Source organism: Taudactylus pleione, unplaced genomic scaffold (assembly GCF_031769625.1).
Source record: "Taudactylus pleione unplaced genomic scaffold, aTauple2 ptg000393l, whole genome shotgun sequence".
Lineage (NCBI taxonomy): Eukaryota > Metazoa > Chordata > Amphibia > Anura > Myobatrachidae > Taudactylus > Taudactylus pleione.
Window position 1 is genome coordinate 1,971,567 of NW_028284794.1, and position 14,520 is coordinate 1,986,086.

A 14,520-nucleotide genomic window follows, 5' to 3' on the forward strand; every position below is an offset into this window, starting at 1 on the left:
CTTCGGTTCAGTTATGCCCATGCAAACGCAAAATCCGTCTTTACCTTCCACTAACCAGGGCTGTAATCAGAAATTGTAGGGCCCATTACAGATGAAACAGACAGGGCCCCCCTCTCAACTCCCCCCCAGCCTCCAAATCATTGGACGTAGAGTTCCAATGAGTCCTGGCAATAGGTTTATAGACAATATCTGATGGTTTGCTCTTATCAATTGTAAAACAAAGAATTACTTCTTTCCGTGACTGAGAGAGAACTATTTCCTTTTTTCTATATAAAGATGTACATCAAAAAGCAAATATCAATAGCTGCAGTAATTACTGTATCCAACACATTAGTTCAACACACTTGTTATGTTTTTTCTCGTGAAGGTGGATTACATTACCAGTACAGCATTAGGACTATGAGGGTGACTGGGGCTATTCTCTCTAGTCCTCCCCCAACTCACTATTATAAGATCAGTTATGGTGACTCTGAACTATATGAAGCACAAATGCAGTCACTATTATGTCCAGCTAAGAGGCAATAACACAAAAGTTATATTTTAACTAAAATATATGAGCTCTCTTGTGGCTGTTAATCCTCTGTAGTATTTTCAGGGAAATAAGGAACTCACTGAGTAACATCAATTTCTGTCTTACCTTCAGCTGTTATTAGCCTAAATACAGTGATAGATTTGAGGGCATAATATTCCTGGCTTTAAAGTTAATATATAGGGAAAGTCTATAATGGAGATTTATTCCTAGATGGTTTCCAGCTATACCTGAGCCATTGCTCCTGGTACCAGCCAAAACAGATACCTCTGATACTGCCTCCTTGCCCACACTGGCTTTACTGATATAGCCACCCTGCTACCGCCGCTTCTAGGGTCTTGTGCTCTGCGGTACCAGGAGCTCTGATCTGTCAGCTCTGGAGGGGGAACCACATTCTGACAGTAACTGATGAGTCAACTGCCTTTCTACCCATCAACTGCCTTTCTACCCAGTGGAATTGACCACATGGAGTCCCTTTTTTTCCGCACCCCTTCCAGAATCTTCTACATAGAAAATAATGGGGTCACTAATCACTGTTTATATAGCTGTAATCCACCCCTTCACAAAAGATAGAAAAAAGCTTTTGATTTTACAGTAGTAAATACATATGATATTACTTTACTCTAAATTAATATACTATAAATTAGTTACACTTTTTCCAAATGTTTAGTAAGGGAGCTACACTAAGGGGGCTACACTAAGAGAGCTACAAAGTAATATCGACATTTGTGGAAAGTTGTAGGTGTGGAGCCATCTATTATCTTATTTGGGTATGGCTAATTTGATTAAAATGGTGACATTTACCCCTGTTTATGTATTTACTGCAGTCCCTGTCACTTCTTAGTTTCCTCCATCAACATGATTGTAAAGATTCTGCAGCATCTGCATAAGAATATGCTATTATGGTCAACTTGTAATGTCGGCAAGGTGCCGATGATGTGGCTGGAGAGTCAGTAGAAAGGCCGGAGGCTGATGTTGTGGCTTGGGAACCGATGATGCAGCTTAAGAGCCATTGGTGCGGCAAGGTGCCAATGGTGTGGCTGGAGAGCCAGTAGAGTGGCCGGAGGCCAATGTTGCAGCTTGGGAGCTGATGATGCAGCTTAGAAGCCGTTGGTGCAGCAATGGTCAATGGTATGACTGGAGAGCCAGTAGAGTGGCCGGAGGTCGATGTTGCGGCTTGGGAGCCGATGATGCAGCTTAGGAGCCATTGGTGCGGCAAGGTTCTGAGGATGTGGTTGGAGTGCCAGTGGTGGCCAGAGGCTAATGTAGCAGCATGGGAGCCAAGAAAAAGTCTGTGCATTGGTGTGGCTTGGAAGCCAGGAGACAGTCTGTGCACTGGTGCGGCTTGGAAGCCAGGAGGCAATCTGTGCACTGGTGTGGCTTGGAAGCTGGGAAACAGTCTGTGTACTGATGTTTAGACAGCATAACTGGCACAGAGTGCAGGGCTGGCTGAAACTTAAGAGAAACAGGACCAAATCAGTGCTGTCTCCAGCAGAGAGAGATTCCTAATCACAGGCTGGTGCACCTAAGATCTGCAGAGAGGCAGATGATTAGTAGCACCTGAGAAAACCAAACAGATAGGAATGACAGGCTATGAACTAAACACAGACAAAACAGGATTAGATGCAGTCTCCAGTAGTAACCAAGACTGGGAACTGCCACCAAGATGATCCGCTACTTGTGGATCCTAACACTGACTAGTCTCTTCCGATGGTAGTCCTGTGGTCACTCAGCTGAGCCTCTGATCCAATGACCAGCTACCCAGGGGTATTTAAGTCTGACTCCAGAAACAGGAAACTGCTGTTCAACTTCACTGTTCCAGTGATTACTATGCTCTCCAGTGTTTTCCACAAAGTATCTACAGTGTGTTGTTTCAACCCTCATGCTGACCACCAGTGTTACTTATATTAGTTGACATCTTCAGTGGGAAAATCTGTTCAGCTAACTCCAGGGAGCATTCCTGTGTTCTCACCACCAGAAGGGGCTTCAAGTTTTGCACCCCAGGAGGGGTTCTCAAGTTTCTCACCCCAAGTGGGGGTTTCAACTTCTATACCGCAAGAGGGGGTTTCAAGTTTTGCACCCCAGGAGGGGGCTTCAGGTTTCTTACCTAAGGGGGGTCTCAAGTCTCTCACCCCAAGTGAGGGTTTCAAGTTCTATACCCCAAGAGGGGGTTTCAAGTTCCATACCCCAAGAGGGGGTTTCAAGTTTCTCACCTCAGGAGGGGTTTCTCAAGTTTCTCACACCAAGTGGGGGTTTCAACTTCTGTACCCCAAGAGGGGGTGTCAAGTTTCACACCCCAGGAGGGGGGTTTGAGTTTCTTACCCCAGGAGGGGGTCTCAAGTCTCTCACCCCAAGTGGGGGTTTCAAGTTCCATACCCCAAGAGGAGGTTTTAAGTTCTGTACCCTAAGAGGGGGTTTCAAATTCTTCACCCCAAGTGGAGGTTTCAGCTTCCATACCCCAAAAGGAGGTTTCAAGTTTCACACCCCAGGTGGGGGCCTCGAGTTCTTCACCCCAGGAGGAGGTCTCAAGTCTCTCATCCCAAGTGGGGGTTTCAAGTTCTGTACCCCAAGAGGGGGTTTTAAGTTTCACACCCCAAGGGGATCTCTGTTTCAAGTTTCACACCCCAGCAGGGGATTTCAAGTTTTATGCCCCAGGAGGGGTTTGTCATTTTGAGTTTCATTCCTCAGGAGGGGGCCTTTGTTTTGAGTCAGGAGAAGTCTTCAAGTGTCATACCCCAAAAGGGAATTTCAAGTCTCACACCCCAAGCGGGGCTTTCAAGTTCCGTATTCCTGGACTGACTCTCAAGTTTCTCATCACAATGGGGGTTTTCTGCTGTTCTACCTCAGGAAGTGTTTCCTAGTATTTTTCAGGTGTTTAAGTCCCAGGAAGGGTTTTTGAGTGTGGTACCCCAGTAGAGGGTTTCAAGTTTCTCTCCCCTGGAGAGGTTTTCTAGTTTCTCACCCCAGGGGGGGTCTCAAGTCTTGCACCCAAACAGGTGGTTTCCAGTGTCATGTCGCAGAAGGAAGTTTCAAGTGACTTGTGCATTCCAGTCTGTGTATTATGTTCATCTGAAATATTAACTTTTCAGAAATGAAAGGTTCTAAATTAAGGACCAAGAAAATGTCATGTTCTTCATCAGATCTTTTTCCTGAAGACAAAACTAGTCCAACAGTTAAAGCTTTTGATGCCAAGCAAGTTCCACGAGGTGCAGAAAATTGCATGGAAGGTCTAACATTCATGTTTACAGGAGTTTTGGAGTCCATAATGAAAAGTGAAGCTAAGACATTAATAAGAAGCCATGGAGGCATAGTCTTGGAGAATAGTAGCAGTAAGATCAATCACCTTATCATGGGACATGATGGTGGAGAATCCAAATAAAAGAAAGCAAAGGGCTTTGGGACTAACATTATAGATGAAGTTGGATTATATTAATTAATAAATACCTTGACTAGCGGGAAGTCGCCTTTTGAGCATTTCATCCCAGTGGACGATAACTTGTATAGTACTAATTCTGTCTTGTCACTTGATCCTACCCATTCTGGTGCTCTTTAAAGTTCATCTTCTTTAGTTACAACAGTTCCTGGTGTCTCCGAATCCAATTCTACTGAATTTCAGTTTGGGTCTTGTCTTGTTTTGAGTGAAGAACATCAATCAAGTTTAGTAGAATCACCCAATCTTTGGTCAAAGGAATCTCTAAGTGGTTTCATTTCAGTTCCTAAAAAGAATTATGGAACTCAGGATTCATCGGATGCTTTAGTGTCCATAATCTTCGATGGAGAAGTGTACCAGTACAACGTATTACTTAAGTATTATAACACTCTAATGAGAGCCGATCCATCTTGTGGAATTGCTTCCACCAACCTTGTCAAGTTTCTTGTTTTACACTTTAGAGGTAAAGCATTGGAGTAATCTAACCCACTCATTGAGTCCAGAGATCGAATTCTACAAGATGTAATGGCCTTCAGTACAGCTCTGGTTAAAGAATTTGCTCCTATGTCTCCATCTTCAAATACCTTTAAAAGTGATGGGCAACATCACTTTTAAAACTCACTGCTAAAACTCTTACTTTAGTAAATTTACCCCTTATTGTGGTTCCAATTAAACAGTTTTTATGATCTGCACTATGTCTTCTTTTCTCTACTCTTTTGGAGTGTATTTGGCTAGATAATTAACAATTCATCAAGAGGGTTCTTCATTTGCCATAGGAGAACATACATTTTGTTAGGAAAAGGATCCATACAAACATCTGGAAAAAGTTATCTTCATCTACATCTGACTTTCTGGTTTTTGGTTCATTCATTTATCTTAATTCATGTGTCTTACTACATTTTAAGGATTATGTATTTTATTGAAGCTGATTATTTAGTAGCACCCTGAGGGGTTCCTTGCATTATTTGTTACTGTGTGTGTTTCTCTGCACTGCTAATTTCTCAATGAACTCAACAGGCACAGGTAGTGACACCTACTTTCACATTAATATTTTGTGTGTGTACTTTTGTTATCTCTTTTGTTCTGTAAGTAATAGTAGTAGTAACCTCACTAGGCTGCAGACCTAGGCTGTAGTTAGCAGATTCATAAGTACAGATGTCATAAGTACAAAATAGATTTTAAAGAAAATTTAGGCATTACATCGGAATTACTTGTTATATCCTCTGCTGATATTGATTGAACTGACCCCTCATATCTTTGTCTTAAACAGGTAATCAGCAATTGTTATTTGAAGTCTGCTGCAGAACATTACTCCTGATGTGCTGCGCTGTTTGAATTATATATTTAGGTAATCAGCAATTGCTATCTGAAGTCTGCTGGTTTTATTGTGTATATATATATATATATATATATATATATATTAATACAAAAAAGTAGTACTGAGCACTGGGCAACCGACCTATTCTTTGTTTCGGGAGCTGCTGTATACAAAAGGGTGTTCTCCCCTTTCCCTAGGATGCAGTATACAAAGAAATGAGTAACAGCGCTATCCCTTTTGAACTCTTATATATATTGCTGGGTTAAGGCCAATGCCTAATTCACGTGTCTTGATACTGCAATTTGGCTATACAAAGTGGAAATGACAGTACGGCATAATCAAAATAAATCTTGTTGTTTAATTGTTAAAATAACATGTGAAAAATACATATACAATCACAATGGTCTGCAATGCAAAGAAACTGCTGTGTGGTTGATTTGTAAATGATAATTGGTGGCGATTGTGTACACTGTTTGTGAACTCTTGGTAGGAATTGGGGGATGATACTGTCCTTGGGGTGGATGTGTATAGTCAAGGACTGTATCATCCCCCAATTCCTACCAAGAGTTCACAGACAGTGTACACAATCGCCACCAATTATCATTTACAAATCAACCACACAGCAGTTTCTTTGCATTGCAGACCATTGTGATTGTATATGTATTTTTCACATGTTATTTTAACAATTAAACAACAAGATTTATTTTGATTATGCCGTACTGTCATTTCCACTTTGTATAGCCAAATTGCAGTATCAAGACACGTGAATTAGGCATTGGCCTTAACCCAGCAGAATATATAAGAGTTCAAAAGGGATAGCGCTGTTACTCATTACTCATTTCTTTATATGTATATATATATATATATATATATATATATATTAGGGATGTGCAGGCTCGGATAGGTTCGAGTTGGCACGTGGAGTTCGGATTTTTCCCTCCAAAAAAATGGAACTCAGAAAGAGGCAAAACGTCATCTTGCATGGACGAACATCATCATTCCTAGACAAAAGTCCAGGAATGATGTTCGTCCGTGCAAGATGACGTTTTGCCTCTTTCTTAGTTCCGTTTTTTTGGAGGGAAAAATCCGAACTCCACGTGCAAACTCGAACCTATCCGAGCCTGCACATCCCTAATATATATATACATAGTATATATTGCCATAAGTACTATCTGCAGTCTTTAGATTGAGTGTAGGCATGATTGATCTTAAGTCCTAAATGTTTGGTATGTGCTACATGTTTGTTTAAGCCATTTTACTGCTAGGTCTGTATTGGCTGGCCAGTGGGGGGTTGTCATTAATTAGGGTGCACACTTGGCTTCAGCTCTACTTAAATATCATTGACTAGGCTGTAGGCCTTGGCTGTAGTTATCAGATTCATAAGTGCAACATTGATTTTAGGGAAATGTCAGTGTTACACTGGCATTAAACTGAAGTAAAACAGAAGAACATTTCATCACCCAAAACTAAATCAGTAGTTTATGGACACCTATGGAGCATCAAGTGTGAGTTCACTATCTCTTCACAAGAAACACCTGCTGCCTGCATAACCAGGACATGCAACACTGAGCTCATTGTTTGATCACTGCAAAGAAATTACCAAGTTACTTGCTACTATTTATGCTGCTTCTTTTTTCACTAAAAACTAACTTCATATTTGTACCAATGCCAAGTAACCTCTTTAATCTTGCATATACAGTCTGATTTACCATTGCTTTTGCCTAGCTTCACAACTTCAAACTACTAAAAGTCTCTTTTTTTATTACTAATTCTCTAAACCCATTAGATCATATATATTCCCCTCAAAAAAAAAAAATTGTAATTGAGCATACACATTCGCCAACAGTGTTCTTTCACCAGCACTTTTACAAAATCTTTAACACTGTTGTTCCCATACAGACATTATTCCAATTTCATATTTTCCTCCCCCTTCTTGCCTCATCCACTCCATGACCATGTTCTCTTCAAATTCTCCCTTTACTCAGTGCCTACCTAATCCTTTATTCTGCTCCCCCGGCTCCCACCTCTATCCTTCCCCCCCTAGTCTCCTCCACTTCTTCCTCTCCTTCTCTCCATTCCTCTGTCTGTATTCCTCCCCTCTGCTTCCCTCCCCCTCCTCTCCTGTTACTCCTCTTTCATTCTTTTCTCCCCCACAATGGTCCTACTACCCAACCACTAGGCTCTGCACCCACCCTCCTCTCCCTCTAACCTCAACACCTTCATCTGCATCACACTAAACTCCCTCCCTTTCCTACAAATGCATGCTGCCTCACTTGCCTACTGATTACTTCCTTCCACTCCTGCCTCCAAGATCTCTATGCTGCTCCCTTGTACTGGAACTCTCAGACTCTCTACAAATCTTCAAATTGGCTCTCAAGACTCACTACTTCAAAGCCATCCAGCTCTCATCCTAACCTGCTGCTTACATGCTTCTTCCTCACTGTCTACCCTATCTGTGTCACCCCTGGCTGTCTGCCCCTCCCCTTTAGAATGTAAGTTCTCAAGAGCAGGGCCCTCTTCCCTCACTCATAAGATCATCTACTCCAAACTCCCCACAAGGGCACTTAATACTTTGTTGCTGATGTCCTACTGCTTTTTGAGTGTTATGATCACTATTGCAGCAATGTTTATAAACTATGTTCTTATCCTGTATTGCTCTGTATTGTAAGTCGCTGTTTTGGTGTTTGCTCATTTGTTTATGTACTTTGTGAGGTGCTGTGGAACCCTTGTGGTGCCATACAAATAAAGGATAATAATAATAATAATAATAATAATAATAATAATAATAATAATAATAATAATAATAATAATGCTTAAACCTTAGCAACATGTTATATTATGTAAGCAATGTGAACACTTTTGGTGGCCTTGGTAGGGTTTGTATATATGTTTCTTAGTGCAGTGCTCTGTGTTGCTGAGCTAACTGCAGAGCCTGTCACTTCTATGTTGTAGTGCTGTCATGGCTTTTTGCTGATTCATTTCTGTTGTTGGATGTTATATTATTTCATGAACAAATAAAGTGATTTCCTAAGTTCATACTATAATTTGGATTGTATAATTGTGTGTGTAACATTAGCAGGAAATTAAATGAAATTACATTTTGGTTAAAGGGTTAGCAGCATAAGCGGGCACTGGGCAAGGGTCACTTGGGCCTGGGTGGCTGATGTTGAACATAGGCAATGGCTGGATTGGATGGCAGTGTGTGACTGCTGGGCTGGCTCTTATTCAAGTCAATATCAATAACTCCTGTTTTATTGCAGTGTGGCCTGTGCAGTATGCAGTGGTACATCATCACCATCAGCACACAGTGTTACACCTTACAAATAATTAGGTAGTCTTGAAACTCTAAATTCTACAGAATTTGGAGTTTCAGGACTACCTAATTATTTGTATACAGTAGGAGCAAACAGTATTTCAATACCCAGAATTAGGGTTCATGAGATAAATTTAATTCTTATACACTTATTCTTGCTTTAAAGATATATATATAAAATATATTAAATATAGGTAAAAATGTTATAATTTTTATGCACCATATACAGAACCCTTTCATTGGTCTATATTTCACAAAATGTACTGTAATTGAAACAGAACATTTGCTTAGAAAAAGTTTTTATTGAATATAAAAATATTAACTTTTCATAATATGTAAAAAGAGTATTCTGTTTAAATCACATCAATACAAATCATTAGAAAGTACAATAAACATCACTCGCTATCAAAATATTGGACATTTATTTTTCCATTTGTGATGTGTAAGCATAATTTAAAAATATATACAGTATATCTCCTTTATATACAAGTTTTTCAAATATATGAGATATAATACTTATGCTGGCCATACACGCTACAATTATCGGGGCGATCCGCCTGATATCGGCGGATCGCCCCGATAATTGTAGCGTGTGTGCGTGGGACCGAGGGTTAAATATTGCTCAGTCGGGCATGCAGGATTGTCCAACATGCCCATCCGATGCGATATTTACCTGGTAAACTGTCGGCCGCATTGGGCAGTGTATGCCCAGCGCGGCCGACAGACAGACATTTCCTGTGTTCCTTCCTACGGAAGGAACAGGGAAATGTCTCCTCCCCCGGGGGTGGAGCGCAGATGTCGGGCTATACACTGTGAGATTTCTCTCACAGTGTATGCTGGTGACATCTGCTGCTGGCAGGCTGCCAGATAAAATGTCTGTCGGTCTGACAGACATTTTATCTGGCTGTGTATGCCCAGCATAAGTGGTAAATAAGGTTAAATATTATGGGAACTATTCTATCTCTAAAACATAACTAAATATACATAATTGTACAATAATTGTGTGTGAAAACATTTTATTTAATAAAGTTCTAAGTTGACTATCATGTTTTTTAAACAAGTTTTATTGAAACATCATGCATCCGATATAGATACAATTTATAAGCAATACAAATAAAAAATAACACATGAATTTACATTATATATGTAATACAGATGAGCTGTGCAGCAAACACAATGAGAAATACAAGAGATCCAAATCATTTGGAACCATAACAATATATAATAATGCAATTAAGTATAAAGTAAATAAGAACAGGTGCCTCACCATCTCCCTCACAGAAACAGCACATTTGATTATCATGTTTAATTTAGTTTTTTTCTAGTATAATTTTTCAGTTTTTACTATTTTTAAAATTGTTTGGGATTTCACTATTTTTCGATTAACTGCTTAAAGCTTGCGCCTGAAATAAATTATTTTTGCCTAAAACAGCATTAATAACAAAATACAGAGTTACTGTATCATTATGGTTAAAATTTATGTTTTTTGCACTTTGGTCAGAGGATATTGTCTGTTCCTTATTGTTTTCCAAATATAATATTTCAAAATACAACTTTGCTTCAACACATCTGTCATCATTGGAAAAGGAAGTGAATGTATCTGTAATCATAAATTGTTGGAACAGTGAAACAAATTCTGAAAAGAGTTGTAATACAAATATAATATAGCAATATAACAATGTGTAATACAGTTATACCATTTATTATAATATATTCTCAAATTTTGAGGACGTAAATTATCTAATAACCAAAATCAGTTCATAAATAATATTGACTAATTATATACTGTAAATAACCAAGGACTTTATAAACTAAAAATTAATGACCAATTATTTTGAAATTGGAAATAAATTAGTATACAGTAGATACACCCTTTACGTTATAATAATTTAAAGTAGTCTTTTTCAGGAAATGCTATTTTTCAAACTTTTTTGTACAATCTTGCCATTTTCTCACTCTGACAGTTATGAGGGATGTATCCCCTGAAAAAAAATATAATGCTTGATTATTTAAAACTCAAATGTATGATTATATATTTATTATATATAATAATGTTAGAAATTATTATTACATTACAAAATCAGACAGAAGATAATGAAGCATATAATGAAGAATATGGAAATATTTTACAGCTTCTAAAATTGTTTTGGCAGATTAATTTGTCATGTTTTCTGATGTCTTTGCTTTGGGCTAGTCTGACAAAATATTTTAGTTTGTGTGAATGATGCCACACTGTTCACTATCAGATTATTTTATTGTATGTTGGAAGGGTTGGATTTCAATTTGTGATACTCTTCTAGAATAGCCTGTTGAGTTTCTAATATCTGAAGCTGATTTGTGTTATTTTTTTTAAACATGTCAATTATCTACTGATACATTATGTGAACATTTGTTTTTCATTGTATTCTTTCTGCATGATGATAAATTGCTTGATATAATTTATTCTATCTGAGGATTTTTTTAGGACTTCAGCCTGACATTGCATACTATCACAAGAATTACAGTATGTATAGCTAAAGTAAACAGGTTATAAATTTCACTCACTGACAGACTCTCATCAGTAATTGTTAGAGAATTACCATATTCAAAGTTTGTGTTTTTGTTAGTCTACATTTACGTCATTACATGAATCATGACTTGAAAAGTCCAACTGTAAGCCATGCAAAATCTCAATACCCAGTGTATCTTCTCTTACACAGTTTGTATAATTCTATTCTTGTTTAAAACTTTATTTGTTTTCTTCATCATTCTCATCTCCAATTAAGAGTTGGCTTTGGTCATGGATTTAATGCTGACTAGTTCCAGAGCTAAAAAAACATTGTCTAGTGTATGTTATCTATTATTATATTAGTAAAGACATATATTTAAGATCATTATTAGAGTAAACTGTATAATATTTAAACTATATAAAGAAATAAAAGCTATCTTTGCAGATAACATACATGCATTAAACACAATACACTACCCTATGAATCTTGATGAAGAAATTGTCTCCATATCAGAATCAATACTTAATTTTACTGTGGTTACAGTATTTGTGGGTTTCTTTTATCTCTATTTAATTCTCCAGATTCAACAAGTGAACTTGCATTGTCACTGGTATGATTAACTGTTATTTTAAATACAAATGAAAGACAAATAAAAGACAAAAAATAATAAATCTTTTTACAAAAATCATTTATTGTTATCCATGTTTATATATTGTTGGGGATATATTTATTCATTCATTATAGAAATTTTGGACAAGATGTTGGTTGTATTAATTGATGTCTCCCAATATTTATTACCCTACCAGTATATAAGGAGGACTGAGTATTTACAAATGAATTAAAAATATTAGTTGGTTTCAAAAATTGAATACATATTTATTGGTTTTGAAATTCAGATAAAAGGGCCTATTTATTAATAATTGCGACACTATCACAATTATTAATAGTCTGTCTCGTAATAAACTTTTTCTACCAAAGTGTCCAACCTATGTACTGTAGTAACTATAACTCATATGGTCAGTGTAAGTGCTAACAGCTGTGCAAGGTCCATTGTCAGGGGTTTAGAAGGAGTCTTTGAAATTTGTGAATGACTCCTTGTGAGAATCTGATACTGCGAATGCGTCCAGAGACAGATCCAGAAACTATACAAAGGCTGTGCAAGAGGGATCATAAGATCCCTATCTTGTGAGTATTCCTCTTTAGGCATAAACTGGTTTGTGCCATATCAGCATGTCATAAACAAAAAGGACCAAACTCTGAACACCTTGATTGACATTAATGAGGACTGTGTTCTGTAGTTGTAATTTGCTCTCAGCAGTAGATTTATGTGAAATGTCTAGGATTAGGTTGTTACTACAAAGCTGTGATACATAAAAGTATAAGAATTTAAAAAATAACTTTTAATAGTATGCCACTAAAAGATCAGATATTTGGACATGAAATATCAACAGAAGAAAGAGACTATACATACATGACATGGAACAAAAAAACAAAACAAACATTAAATCTAGCCAATTATAGGTCCAGTTACTAAAAAGCTGCCTGACTACAATCAGAGTAAACTCTTGATTTCTGGTTGTGGTAAATTAGACATAATAGTCATAACATCAAACGTCAGGCAGGTGGCGAAAATTATTGTCAAGAAATACATACATATATATATTGATCAGAAAGAGAGAAAATTGTTCTTTCTTTGCTAAATAGCATTAATGACCACCAATTCCTAATAATGATCCTGTATATACAGGTTGAATACACTGTTATATGTCTATGAAATTAAGCAATAAGCCTTTTGAGAGAAATATAGGTATCAAAGTACAAGGTACTGTCTTAATTATATATAAACAATCTATTCCACTATATTCACAGAAAAACAGGTATTGGAGCAAAAGCCATATATATTATATATTATATACATATATATATATATATATATATATATATATATTGGTGAAATCATACCAAATCATCCACTTAATATGGAACAGCAGTTTATAGCAGTATTGTTCCATATTAAGTGGATGATTTGGTATGATTTCACCAATATATATGTTCAGGAGGATGCCTGTGATATCTGATCGATAGTAATTCTGATATCCGCATATATTAATCTATCAATTGTACACTATTATGCTTTTTCATTACTCAATTACCGGCTTTTGCTCCAATACCTGTTTTTCTGTGAATATAGTGGAATAGATTGTTTATATATAATTAAGACAGTACCTTGTACTTTGATACCTATATTTCTCTCAAAAGGCTTTTTGCTTCATTTCACAGACACATAACAGTGTATTCAACCTGTATATACAGGATCATTATTAGGAATTGGTGGTCATTAATGCTATTTAGCAAAGAAAGAACAATTTTCTCTCTTTCTGATCAATATATATATGTATGTATTTCTTGACAATAATTTTCGCCACCTGCCTGACATTTAATGTTATGACTATTATGTCTAATTTACCACAACCAGGAATCAAGAGTTTACTCTGATTGTAGTCAGGCAGCTTTTTAGTAACTGGACCTATAATTGGCCAGATTTAATGTTTGTTTTGTTTTTTTGTTCCATGTCATGTATGTATAGTCTCTTTCTTCTGTTGATATTTCATGTCCAAATATCTGATCTTTTAGTGGCATACTTTTAAAAGTTAATTTTTAAATTCTTATACTATAGAGGTAGGTTGAGTGCCCCACAAAAGAGAGTACTTTTCTCCCCTTGTTTTCTTTGTACGTACTCAATAAACTCTCTAGGGTGCACCTCCATAAATGAGAAATTCATAGACACCTTTCACAACACAATTTAATAAATATTGGAATATACTTACCTCCTACCCATATCTTTGAAAAAAGGTGCTCATTACCAGTGCTTAGGATATCCCCACTCCCTTTTTCCTCACGTAAAAAAAAATACATAAAAGTATGCAGGGACTGCAGTTTCTGCATAATTGTATGAAAAATAGCTTCATAAACAGGCCCATCTAAAATTAGGAGAATTCTGTTGAACAACAATTCTATTAAATGACAGGTTTGCTATCATAATATTTTCTAACAACAATTACATTTTTATAAAAAAAAAATACATTTTAAAAAACTTACCAGGGTGTTTGGTTTTGAATTTTTTTTCCACATTCCCTCTGGGTATAACTTTCTATAGATTTAAAAAAAAAACTGTCAGTCAAGAATTTCTGCCATTAACAGCTAGGGAAATTGGAAACTATGAAAAAAGTACCAGCATGTGTAGCATTAAGGGCTCGCTGGTACCTCCAGTTCACCTGCAAAATAAATATTAAAATAACCATAGGACAACACTGAAGGTTTTATTATATTATTAAACATTCCCTCACTCACACTCACCTGCACTCACACTACATACTTACCTGGATGTCTGGGTGTCAAGTTGCCCATCCCTTTTCCTTTGCTTTCTTTTTTAATGCAAAT

The 14,520-nt window shown here is 37.0% G+C and overlaps 1 pseudogene; it reads left to right on the plus strand.

The window, feature by feature from the left end:
• The window catches only part of LOC148506845 (uncharacterized), an 84,049-nt pseudogene extending 79,610 nt beyond the window's left edge, over window positions 1–4,439 (plus strand).
• The last annotated feature ends 10,081 nt before the right edge of the window (window positions 4,440–14,520 follow it).